This window comes from Taudactylus pleione, unplaced genomic scaffold, assembly GCF_031769625.1.
Source record: "Taudactylus pleione unplaced genomic scaffold, aTauple2 ptg000967l, whole genome shotgun sequence".
Taxonomy (NCBI): domain Eukaryota; kingdom Metazoa; phylum Chordata; class Amphibia; order Anura; family Myobatrachidae; genus Taudactylus; species Taudactylus pleione.
Genome location: NW_028285368.1, coordinates 12,130,001 through 12,140,000, shown reverse-complemented (window position 1 = coordinate 12,140,000; position 10,000 = coordinate 12,130,001). Strand labels below are relative to the sequence as shown.

General features: G+C 37.6%; 8 non-coding genes and 34 pseudogenes across 8 annotated transcripts; all 42 read left to right on the top strand.

The window, feature by feature from the left end:
* LOC148468722 (5S ribosomal RNA) overlaps nt 1-56 on the top strand; it is a 119-nt pseudogene extending 63 nt beyond the window's left edge.
* A 116-nt stretch (nt 57-172) lies between these two features.
* On the top strand, nt 173-291 carry LOC148468721 (5S ribosomal RNA; annotated as a pseudogene).
* Nucleotides 292-407: 116 nt separating this feature from the next.
* On the top strand, nt 408-526 carry LOC148468720 (5S ribosomal RNA; annotated as a pseudogene).
* Nucleotides 527-641: 115 nt separating this feature from the next.
* Nucleotides 642-760, top strand: LOC148468719 (5S ribosomal RNA). The gene has a single exon (XR_015874127.1). It is a non-coding gene; the product is annotated as a 5S ribosomal RNA (ribosomal RNA).
* Nucleotides 761-876: 116 nt separating this feature from the next.
* On the top strand, nt 877-995 carry LOC148468718 (5S ribosomal RNA; annotated as a pseudogene).
* Nucleotides 996-1,346: 351 nt separating this feature from the next.
* Nucleotides 1,347-1,465, top strand: LOC148468717 (5S ribosomal RNA; annotated as a pseudogene).
* Nucleotides 1,466-1,581: 116 nt separating this feature from the next.
* LOC148468716 (5S ribosomal RNA) lies at nt 1,582-1,700 on the top strand (annotated as a pseudogene).
* Nucleotides 1,701-1,815: 115 nt separating this feature from the next.
* LOC148468715 (5S ribosomal RNA) lies at nt 1,816-1,934 on the top strand (annotated as a pseudogene).
* A 115-nt stretch (nt 1,935-2,049) lies between these two features.
* LOC148468714 (5S ribosomal RNA) lies at nt 2,050-2,168 on the top strand (annotated as a pseudogene).
* A 116-nt stretch (nt 2,169-2,284) lies between these two features.
* Nucleotides 2,285-2,403, top strand: LOC148468713 (5S ribosomal RNA; annotated as a pseudogene).
* Nucleotides 2,404-2,519: 116 nt separating this feature from the next.
* LOC148468712 (5S ribosomal RNA) lies at nt 2,520-2,638 on the top strand (annotated as a pseudogene).
* A 115-nt stretch (nt 2,639-2,753) lies between these two features.
* Nucleotides 2,754-2,872, top strand: LOC148468711 (5S ribosomal RNA). Its single transcript, XR_015874151.1, has one exon. It is a non-coding gene; the product is annotated as a 5S ribosomal RNA (ribosomal RNA).
* Nucleotides 2,873-2,988: 116 nt separating this feature from the next.
* On the top strand, nt 2,989-3,107 carry LOC148468710 (5S ribosomal RNA; annotated as a pseudogene).
* A 116-nt stretch (nt 3,108-3,223) lies between these two features.
* Nucleotides 3,224-3,342, top strand: LOC148468709 (5S ribosomal RNA; annotated as a pseudogene).
* Nucleotides 3,343-3,457: 115 nt separating this feature from the next.
* On the top strand, nt 3,458-3,576 carry LOC148468708 (5S ribosomal RNA). Its single transcript, XR_015874126.1, has one exon. It is a non-coding gene; the product is annotated as a 5S ribosomal RNA (ribosomal RNA).
* A 116-nt stretch (nt 3,577-3,692) lies between these two features.
* Nucleotides 3,693-3,811, top strand: LOC148468707 (5S ribosomal RNA; annotated as a pseudogene).
* A 116-nt stretch (nt 3,812-3,927) lies between these two features.
* On the top strand, nt 3,928-4,046 carry LOC148468706 (5S ribosomal RNA). The gene has a single exon (XR_015874381.1). It is a non-coding gene; the product is annotated as a 5S ribosomal RNA (ribosomal RNA).
* Nucleotides 4,047-4,162: 116 nt separating this feature from the next.
* Nucleotides 4,163-4,281, top strand: LOC148468705 (5S ribosomal RNA). The gene has a single exon (XR_015874103.1). It is a non-coding gene; the product is annotated as a 5S ribosomal RNA (ribosomal RNA).
* A 116-nt stretch (nt 4,282-4,397) lies between these two features.
* Nucleotides 4,398-4,516, top strand: LOC148468704 (5S ribosomal RNA; annotated as a pseudogene).
* A 115-nt stretch (nt 4,517-4,631) lies between these two features.
* On the top strand, nt 4,632-4,750 carry LOC148468703 (5S ribosomal RNA). The gene has a single exon (XR_015873833.1). It is a non-coding gene; the product is annotated as a 5S ribosomal RNA (ribosomal RNA).
* A 116-nt stretch (nt 4,751-4,866) lies between these two features.
* Nucleotides 4,867-4,985, top strand: LOC148468702 (5S ribosomal RNA; annotated as a pseudogene).
* Nucleotides 4,986-5,101: 116 nt separating this feature from the next.
* LOC148468701 (5S ribosomal RNA) lies at nt 5,102-5,220 on the top strand (annotated as a pseudogene).
* A 115-nt stretch (nt 5,221-5,335) lies between these two features.
* LOC148468700 (5S ribosomal RNA) lies at nt 5,336-5,454 on the top strand (annotated as a pseudogene).
* Nucleotides 5,455-5,570: 116 nt separating this feature from the next.
* LOC148468699 (5S ribosomal RNA) lies at nt 5,571-5,689 on the top strand (annotated as a pseudogene).
* Nucleotides 5,690-5,805: 116 nt separating this feature from the next.
* Nucleotides 5,806-5,924, top strand: LOC148468698 (5S ribosomal RNA; annotated as a pseudogene).
* A 116-nt stretch (nt 5,925-6,040) lies between these two features.
* Nucleotides 6,041-6,159, top strand: LOC148468697 (5S ribosomal RNA; annotated as a pseudogene).
* Nucleotides 6,160-6,275: 116 nt separating this feature from the next.
* On the top strand, nt 6,276-6,394 carry LOC148468696 (5S ribosomal RNA; annotated as a pseudogene).
* Nucleotides 6,395-6,510: 116 nt separating this feature from the next.
* LOC148468695 (5S ribosomal RNA) lies at nt 6,511-6,629 on the top strand (annotated as a pseudogene).
* Nucleotides 6,630-6,744: 115 nt separating this feature from the next.
* On the top strand, nt 6,745-6,863 carry LOC148468694 (5S ribosomal RNA; annotated as a pseudogene).
* Nucleotides 6,864-6,979: 116 nt separating this feature from the next.
* On the top strand, nt 6,980-7,098 carry LOC148468693 (5S ribosomal RNA; annotated as a pseudogene).
* Nucleotides 7,099-7,213: 115 nt separating this feature from the next.
* LOC148468692 (5S ribosomal RNA) lies at nt 7,214-7,332 on the top strand (annotated as a pseudogene).
* Nucleotides 7,333-7,448: 116 nt separating this feature from the next.
* LOC148468691 (5S ribosomal RNA) lies at nt 7,449-7,567 on the top strand (annotated as a pseudogene).
* Nucleotides 7,568-7,683: 116 nt separating this feature from the next.
* LOC148468690 (5S ribosomal RNA) lies at nt 7,684-7,802 on the top strand (annotated as a pseudogene).
* Nucleotides 7,803-7,918: 116 nt separating this feature from the next.
* LOC148468689 (5S ribosomal RNA) lies at nt 7,919-8,037 on the top strand (annotated as a pseudogene).
* A 115-nt stretch (nt 8,038-8,152) lies between these two features.
* On the top strand, nt 8,153-8,271 carry LOC148468688 (5S ribosomal RNA; annotated as a pseudogene).
* A 116-nt stretch (nt 8,272-8,387) lies between these two features.
* Nucleotides 8,388-8,506, top strand: LOC148468687 (5S ribosomal RNA). The gene has a single exon (XR_015874102.1). It is a non-coding gene; the product is annotated as a 5S ribosomal RNA (ribosomal RNA).
* Nucleotides 8,507-8,622: 116 nt separating this feature from the next.
* On the top strand, nt 8,623-8,741 carry LOC148468686 (5S ribosomal RNA; annotated as a pseudogene).
* Nucleotides 8,742-8,855: 114 nt separating this feature from the next.
* On the top strand, nt 8,856-8,974 carry LOC148468685 (5S ribosomal RNA). The gene has a single exon (XR_015873821.1). It is a non-coding gene; the product is annotated as a 5S ribosomal RNA (ribosomal RNA).
* A 116-nt stretch (nt 8,975-9,090) lies between these two features.
* Nucleotides 9,091-9,209, top strand: LOC148468684 (5S ribosomal RNA; annotated as a pseudogene).
* A 116-nt stretch (nt 9,210-9,325) lies between these two features.
* On the top strand, nt 9,326-9,444 carry LOC148468683 (5S ribosomal RNA; annotated as a pseudogene).
* A 116-nt stretch (nt 9,445-9,560) lies between these two features.
* On the top strand, nt 9,561-9,679 carry LOC148468682 (5S ribosomal RNA; annotated as a pseudogene).
* Nucleotides 9,680-9,795: 116 nt separating this feature from the next.
* Nucleotides 9,796-9,914, top strand: LOC148468681 (5S ribosomal RNA; annotated as a pseudogene).
* Nucleotides 9,915-10,000: the final 86 nt, after the last annotated feature.

Below are 10,000 nucleotides of genomic sequence, written 5' to 3'. Positions count from 1 at the left end.
GGGCCTGGTTAGTACTTGGATGGGGGACCACCTGGGAATACCAGGTGCTGTAGGTAATTTTATACTGCCATAACATTCTTTTCTATTACATTTTACATTTAATTTTTTCAACTTATCAATGAATTTACTTGAGTTAAGAAGTAATAGAGGTCTAAAGTTAATGTGTTTGAGCACCTACAGCCAAACCACACTGGACATTTCAAATCTTGTCTGACCTTGGAAGCTATGCAGTGTTGGGCCTGGTTAGTACTTGGATGGGAGACCACCTGGCAATACCAGGAGCTGTAGGTAATTTTATACTGCCATAACATTCTTTTCTATTACATTTTACATTTAATTTTTTCAACTTATCAATGAATTTACTTGAGTTAAGAAGTAATAGAGGTCTAAAATTATTGGTTTGGGGCACCTACAGCCAAAGCACACTGGACATGCCCAATATCGTCTGATCTTGGAAGCTATGCAGTGTTGGGCCTGGTTAGTACTTGGATGGGAGACCACCTAGGAATCCCAGGTGCTGTAGGTAATTTTATACTGCCATAACATTCTTTTCTATTACATTTTACATTTCATTTTTCAACTAATCATTGAATTTACTTGAGTTAAGAAGTAAAAGAGGTCTAAAGTTAATGTTTTTGAGCACCTACAGCCAAACCACACTGGAAATGCCCAATCTCGACTGAACTTGGAAGCTATGCAGTGTTGGGCCTGGTTAGTACTTGGATGGGAGACCACCTGGGAATACCAGGTGCTGTAGGTAATTTTATACTGCCATAACATTCTTTTCTATTACATTTTACATTTAATTTTTTCAACTTATCAATGAATTTACTTGAGTTAAGAAGTAATAGAGGTCTAAAGTTAATGTTTTTGAGCACCTACAGCCAAACCACACAGGACATGCCCAATCTCGTCTGAACTTGGAAGCTATGCAGTGTTGGGCCTGGTTAGTACTTGGATGGGAAACCACCTGGGAATACCAGGTGCTGTAGGTAATTTTATACTGCCATAACATTCTTTTCTATTACATTTTACATTTAATTTTTTCAACTTATCAATGAGTTTACTTGAGTTAAGAAGTAATAGAGGTCTAAATTTAATGCTTTTGAGCACCTACAGCCAAACCACACTGGACATGCTAAATCTCGTCTGATCTTGTAAGCTTTGCTGTGTTGGGCCTGGTTTGTACTTGGATGGGAGACCACCTGAGAATATCAGTTGCTGTAGGAAATTTTATACAGCCAAAACATTCTTTTCTATTACATTTTACATTTAATTTTTTCAACTTATCAATGAATTTACTTGAGTTAAGAAGTAAAAGAGGTCTAAAGTTAATGTTTTTGAGCACCTACAGCCAAACCACACTGGACATGCCCAATCTTGTTTGATCTTGGAAGCTATGCAGTGTTGGGCCTGGTTAGAACTTGCATGGGAGACCACCTGGGAATACCAGGTGCTGTAGGTAATTTTATACTGCCATAACATTCTTTTCTATTACATTTTACATTTAATTTTTTCAACTTATCAATGAATTTACTTGAGTTAAGAAGTAATAGAGGTCTTAAGTTAATGGCTTTGGGCACCTACAGCCAAACCACACTGGACATGCCCAATCTCGTCTGATCTTGGAAGCTATGCAGTGTTGGGCCTGGTTAGTACTTGGATGGGAGACCACCTGGGAATACCAGGAGCTGTAGGTAATTTTATACTGCCATAACATTCTTTTCTATTACATTTTACATTTCATTTTTCAACTAATCATTGAATTTACTTGAGTTAAGAAGTAAAAGAGGCCTAAAGTTAATGTTTTTGAGCACCTACAGCCAAACCACACTGGACATGCCCAATCTCGACTGAACTTGGAAGCTATGCAGTGTTGGGCCTGGTTAGTACTTGGATGGGAAACCATCTGGGAATACCAGGAGCTGTAGGTAATTTTATACTGCCAAAACATTCTTTTCTATTACATTTTACATTTCATTTTTCAATTTATCATTGAATTTACTTGAGTTAAGAAGTAAAAGAGGTCTAAAATTAATGTTTTTGAGCACCTACAGCCAAACCACACTGGACATGCCCAATCTCGTCTGATTTTGGAAGCTATGCAGTGTTGGGCCTGGTTAGTACTTCGATGGGAGACCACCTAGGAATCCCAGGTTCTGTAGGTAATTTTATACTGCCATAACAGTCTATTCTATTACATTTTACATTTAATTTTTTCAACTTATCAATGAATTTACTTGAGTTAAGAAGTAATAGAGGTCAAAAGTTAATGCTTTTGAGCACCTACAGCCAAACCACACTGGACATTCCCAATCTCATTTGATCTTGGAAGCTATGCAGTGTTGGGCCTGGTTAGTACTTGGACGGGAGACCACCTGGGAATACCAGGTGCTGTAGGTAATTTTATACTGCCATAACATTCTTTTCTATTACATTATACATTTAATTTTTTCAACTTATCAATGAATTTACTTGAGTTAAGAAGTAATTGAGGTCTAAAGTTAAAGGTTTTGGGGACCTACAGCCAAACCACACTGGACATGCCCAATATCATCTGATCTTGGAAACTATGCAGTGTTGGGCCTGGTTAGTACTTGGATGGGAGACCACCTGGGAATGTCAGGTGCTGTAGGTAATTTAATACTGCCATAACATTCTTTTCTATTACATTTTACATTTCATTTTTCAACTAATCATTGAATTTACTTGAGTTAAGAAGTAAAAGAGGTCTAAAGTTAATGTTTTTGAGCACCTACAGCCAAACCACACTGGACATGCCCAATCTCGTCTGAACTTGGAAGCTATGCAGTGTTGGGCCTGGGTAGTACTTGGATGGGGGACCACCTGGGAATACCAGGTGCTGTAGGTAATTTTATACTGCCATAACATTCTTTTCTATTACATTTTACATTTAATTTTTTCAACTAATCAATGAATTTACTTCAGTTAAGAAGTAATAGAGGTCGAAAGTTAACTTGTTTGAGCACCTACAGCCAAACCACACTGGACATGCCCAATCTCGTCTGAACTTGGAAGCTATGCAGTGTTTTGCCTGGTTAGTACTTGGATGGGAGACCACCTGGGAATACCAGGAGCTGTAGGTAATTTTATACTGCCATAACATTCTTTTCTATTACATTTTACATTTAATTTTTTCAACTTATCAATGAATTTACTTGAGTTAACAAGTAATAGAGGTCTAAAATTATTGGTTTGGGGCACCTACAGCCAAAGCACACTGGACATGCCCAATATCGTCTGATCTTGGAAGCTATGCAGTGTTGGGCCTGGTTAGTACTTGGATGGGAGACCACCTAGGAATCCCAGGTGCTGTAGGTTATTTTATACTGCCATAACATTCTTTTCTATTACATTTTACATTTCATTTTTCAACTAATCATTGAATTTACTTGAGTTAAGAAGTAAAAGAGGTCTAAAGTTAATGTTTTTGAGCACCTACAGCCAAACCACACTGGAAATGCCCAATCTCGACTGAACTTGGAAGCTATGCAGTGTTGGGCCTGGTTAGTACTTGGATGGGAGACCACCTGGGAATACCAGGTGCTGTAGGTAATTTTATACTGCCATAACATTCTTTTCTATTACATTTTACATTTAATTTTTTCAACTTATCAATGAATTTACTTGAGTTAAGAAGTAATAGAGGTCTAAAGTTAATGTTTTTGAGCACCTACAGCCAAACCACACAGGACATGCCCAATCTTGTCTGAACTTGGAAGCTATGCAGTGTTGGGCCTGGTTAGTACTTGGATGGGAGACCACCTGGGAATACCAGGTGCTGTAGGTAATTTTATACTGCCATAACATTCTTTTCTATTACATTTTACATTTAATTTTTTCAACTTATCAATGAATTTACTTGAGTTAAGAAGTAATAGAGGTCTAAAATTAATGTTTTTGAGCACCTACAGCCAAACCACACTGGACATGCCCAATCTCGTCTGAACTTGGAAGCTATGCAGTGTTGGGCCTGGTTAGTACTTGGATGGGGGACCACCTGGGAATACCAGGTGCTGTAGGTAATTTTATACTGCCATAACATTCTTTTCTATTACATTTTACATTTAATTTTTTCAACTAATCAATGAATTTACTTCAGTTAAGAAGTAATAGAGGTCGAAAGTTAATGTGTTTGAGCACCTACAGCCAAACCACACTGGACATGCCCAATCTCGTCTGAACTTGGAAGCTATGCAGTGTTGGGCCTGGTTAGTACTTGGATGGGAGACCACCTGGGAATACCAGGAGCTGTAGGTAATTTTATACTGCCATAACATTCTTTTCTATTACATTTTACATTTAATTTTTTCAACTTATCAATGAATTTACTTGAGTTAACAAGTAATAGAGGTCTAAAATTAATGGTTTGGGGCACCTACAGCCAAAGCACACTGGACATGCCCAATATCATCTGATCTTGGAAGCTATGCAGTGTTGGGCCTGGTTAGTACTTGGATGGGAGACCACCTAGGAATCCCAGGTGCTGTAGGTTATTTTATACTGCCATAAAATTCTTTTCTATTACATTTTACATTTCATTTTTCAACTAATCATTGAATTTACTTGAGTTAAGAAGTAAAAGAGGTCTAAAGTTAATGTTTTTGAGCACCTACAGCCAAACCACACTGGAAATGCCCAATCTCGACTGAACTTGGAAACTATGCAGTGTTGGGCCTGGTTAGTACTTGGATGGGAGACCACCTGGGAATACCAGGTGCTGTAGGTAATTTTATACTGCCATAACATTCTTTTCTATTACATTTTACATTTAATTTTTTCAACTTATCAATGAATTTACTTGAGTTAAGAAGTAATAGAGGTCTAAAGTTAATGTTTTTGAGCACCTACAGCCAAACCACACAGGACATGCCCAATCTCGTCTGAACTTGGAAGCTATGCAGTGTTGGGCCTGGTTAGTACTTGGATGGGAGACCACCTGGGAATACCAGGTGCTGTAGGTAATTTTATACTGCCATAACATTCTTTTCTATTACATTTTACATTTAATTTTTTCAACATATCAATGAATTTACTTGAGTTAAGAAGTAATAGAGGTCTAAAATTAATGTTTTTGAGCACCTACAGCCAAACCACACTGGACATGCCCAATATCGTCTGATATTGGAAGCTATGCAGTGTTGGGACTGGTTAGTACTTGAATGGGAGACCACCTGGGAATACCAGGTGCTGTAGGTAATTTTATACTGCCATAACATTCTTTTCCATTACATTTTACATTTCATTTTTCAACTTATCATTGAATTTACTTGAGTTAAGAAGTAAAAGAGGTCTAAAGATAATGTTTTTGAGCACCTACAGCCAAACCACACTGGACATGCCCAATCTCGTCTGATCTTGGAAGCTATGCAGTGGTGGGCTAGGTTAGTACTTGGATTGGAGACCACCTAGGAATCCCAGGTGCTGTAGGTAATTTTATACTGCCATAACAGTCTTTTCTACTACATTTTACATTTAATTTTTTCAACTTATCAATGAATTTACTTGAGTTAAGAAGTAATAGAGGTCTAAAGTTAATGCTTTTGAGCAGCTACAGCCAAACCACACTGGACATGCCCAATCTCGTCTGATCTTGGAAGCTATGCAGTGTTGGGCCTGGTTAGTACTTCGAGGGGAGACCACCTGGGAATACCAGGTGCTGTAGGTAATTTTATATAGCCATTACATTCTTTTCTATTACATTTTACATTACATTTTTTCAACTTATCAATGAATTTTCTTGAGTTAAGAAGTAAAAGAGGTCTAAAGTTAATGTTTTTGAGCACCTACAGTCAAACCACACTGGACATGCCCAATCTCGTCTGATCTTGGAAGCTATGCAGTGTTGGGCCTGGTTAGTACTTGGATGGGAAACCACCTGGGAATACCAGGTGCTGTAGGTAATTTTATACTGCCATAACATTCTTTTCTATTACATTTTACATTTAATTTTTTCAACTTATCAATGAATTTACTTGAGTTAAGAAGTAATAGAGTTCTAAATTTAATGCTTTTGAGCACCTACAGCCAAACCACACTGGACATGCCCAATCTCGTCTGATCTTGTAAGCTTTGCTGTGTTGGGCCTGGTTTGTACTTGGATGGGAGACCACCTGAGAATACCAGTTGCTGTAGGAAATTTTATACAGCCAAAACATTCTTTTCTATTACATTTTACATTTAATTTTTTCAACTTATCAATGAATTTACTTGAGTTAAGAAGTAAAAGAGGTCTAAAGTTAATGTTTTTGAGCACCTACTGCCAAACCACACTGGACATGCCCAATCTTGTTTGATCTTGGAAGCTATGCAGTGTTGGTCCTGTTTAGTACTTGCATGGGAGACCACCTGGGAATACCAGGTGCTGTAGGTAATTTTTTACTGCCATAACATTCTTTTCTATTACATTTTACATTTAATTTTTTCAACTTATCAATGAATTTACTTGAGTTAAGAAGTAATAGAGGTCTTAAGTTAATGGCTTTGGGCACCTACAGCCAAACCACACTGGACATGCCCAATCTCGTCTGATCTTGGAAACTATGCAGTGTTGGGCCTGGTTAGAACTTGGATGGGAGACCAACTGGGAATACCAGGAGCTGTAGGTAATTTTATACTGCCAAAACTTTCTTTTCTATTACATTTTACATTTCATTTTTCAACTTATCATTGAATTTACTTGAGTTAAGAAGTAATAGAGGTCAAAAGTTAATGCTTTTGAGCACCTACAGCCAAACCACACTGGAAATGCCCAATCTCGTTTGATTTTGGAAGCTATGCAGTGTTGGGCCAAGTTAGTTCTTAGATGGGAGACCACCTGGGAATACCAGGTGCTGTAGGTAATTTTATACTGCCATAACATTCTTTTCTATTACATTTTACATTTAATTTTTTCAACTTATCAATGAATTTACTTGAGTTAAGAAGTAATAGAGGTCTAAAATTAATGTTTTTGAGCACCTACAGCCAAATCACACTGGACATGCCTAATATCATCTGATCTTGGAAGCTATGCAGTGTTGGGCCTGGTTAGTACTTGAATGGGAGACCACCTGGGAATACCAGGTGCTGTAGGTAATTTTATACTGCCATAACATTCTTTTCCATTACATTTTACATTTCATTTTTCAACTTATCATCGAATTTACTTGAGTTAAGAAGTAAAAGAGGTCTAAAGTTAATGTTTTTGAGTACCTACAGCCAAACCACACTGGACATGCCCACTCTCGTCTGATCTTGGAAGCTATGCAGTGGTGGGCCTGGTTAGTACTTGGGTGGGAGACCACCTAGGAATCCCAGGTGCTGTAGGTAATTTTATACTGCCATAACAGTCTATTCTACTACATTTTACATTTAATTTTTTCAACTTATCAATGAATTTACTTGAGTTAAGAAGTAATAGAGGTCTAAAGTTAATGCTTTTGAGCACCTACAGCCGAACCACACTGGACATGCCCAATCTCGTCTGATCTTGGAAGCTATGCAGTGTTGGGCCTGGTTAGTACTTGGACGGGAGACCACCTGGGAATACCAGGTGCTGTAGGTAATTTTATATAGCCATAACATTCTTTTCTATTACATTTTAAATTACATTTTTTCAACTTATCAATGAATTTACTTGAGTTAAGAAGTAATAGAGGTCAAAAGTTAATGCTTTTGAGCACCTACAGCCAAACCACACTGGACATTCCCAATCTCGTTTGATCTTGGAAGCTATGCAGTGTTGGGCCTGGTTAGTACTTGGACGGGAGACCACCTGGGAATAACAGGTGCTGTAGGTAATTTTATACTGCCATAACATTCTTTTCTATTACATTTTACATTTAATTTTTTCAACTTATCAATGAATTTACTTGAGTTAAGAAGTAATTGAGGTCTAAAGTTAAAGGTTTTGGGCACCTACAGCCAAACCACACTGGACATGCCCAATATCATCTGATCTTGGAAGCTATGCAGTGTTGGGCCTGGTTAGTACTTGGATGAGAGACCACCTGGGAATGCCAGGTGCTGTAGGTAATTTAATACTGCCATAACATTCTTTTCTATTACATTTTACATTTCATTTTTCAACTTATCATTGAATTTACTTGAGTTAAGAAGTAAAAGAGGTCTAAAGTTAATGTTTTTGAGCACCTACAGCCAAACCACACTGGACATGCCCAATCTCGTCTGAACTTGGAAGCTATGCAGTGTTGGGCCTGGTTAGTACTTGGATGGTGGACCACCTGGGAATACCAGGTGCTGTAAGTAATTTTATACTGCCATAACATTCTTTTCTATTACATTTTACATTTAATTTTTTCAACGTATCAATGAATTTACTTGAGTTAAGAAGTAATAGAGGTCTAAAGTTAATGTGTTTGAGCACCTACAGCCAAACCACACTGGACATGCCCAATCTCGTCTGAACTTGGAAGCTATGCAGTGTTGGGCCTGGTTAGTACTTGGATGGGAGACCACCTGGGAATACCAGGAGCTGTAGGTAATTTTATACTGCCATAACATTCTTTTCTATTACATTTTACATTTAATTTTTTCAACTTATCAATGAATTTACTTGAGTTAAGAAGTAATAGAGGTCTAAAATTATTGGTTTGGGACACCTACAGCCAAACCACACTGGACATGCCCAATATCGTCTGATCTTGGAAGCTATGCAGTGTTGGGCCTGGTTAGTACTTGGATGGGAGACCACCTAGGAATCCCAGGTGCTGTAGGTAATTTTATACTGCCATAACATCTTTTCTATTACATTTTACATTTCATTTTTCAACTAATCATTGAATTTACTTGAGTTAAGAAGTAAAAGAGGTCTATAGTTAATGTTTTTGAGCACCTACAGCCAAACCACACTGGAAATGCCCAATCTCGACTGAACTTGGAAGCTATGCAGTGTTGGGCCTGGTTAGTACTTGGATGGGTGACCACCTGGGAATACCAGGTGCTGTAGGTAATTTTATACTGCCATAACATTCTTTTCTATTACATTTTACATTTAATTTTTTCAACTTATCAATGAATTTACTTGAGTTAAGAAGTAATAGAGGTCTAAAGTTAATGTTTTTGAGCACCTACAGCCAAACCACACAGGACATGCCCAATCTCGTCTGAACTTGGAAGCTATGCAGTGTTGGGCCTGGTTAGTACTTGGATGGGAGATCACCTGGGAATACCAGGTGCTGTAGGTAATTTTATATAGCCATTACATTCTATTCTATTACATTTTACATTACATTTTTTCAACTTATCAATGAATTTTCTTGAGTTAAGAAGTAAAAGAGGTCTAAAGTTAATGTTTTTGAGAACCTACAGTCAAACCACACTGGACATGCCCAATCTCGTCTGATCTTGGAAGCTATGCAGTGTTGGGCTTGGTTAGTACTTGAATGGGAAACCACCTGGGAATACCAGGTGCTGTAGGTAATTTTATACTGCCATAACATTCTTTTCTATTACATTTTACATTTAATTTTTTCAACTTATCAATGAATTTACTTGAGTTAAGAAGTAATAGAGGTCTAAATTTAATGCTTTTGAGCACCTACAGCCAAACCACACTGGACATGCCCAATCTCGTCTGATCTTGTAAGCTTTGCTGTGTTGGGCCTGGTTTGTACTTGGATGGGAGACCACCTGAGAATACCAGTTGCTGTAGGAAATTTTATACAGCCAAAACATTCTTTTCTATTACATTTTACATTTAATTTTTTCAACTTATCAATGAATTTACTTGAGTTAAGAAGTAAAAGAGGTCTAAAGTTAATGTTTTTGAGCACCTACTGCCAAACCACACTGGACATGCCCAATCTTCTTTGATCTTGGAAGCTATGCAGTGTTGGGCCTGGTTAGTACTTGCATGGGAGACCACCTGGGAATACCAGGTGCTGTAGGTAATTTTATACTGCCATAACATTCTTTTCTATTACATTTTACATTTAATTTTTTCAACTTATCAATGAATTTACTTGAGTTAAGAAGT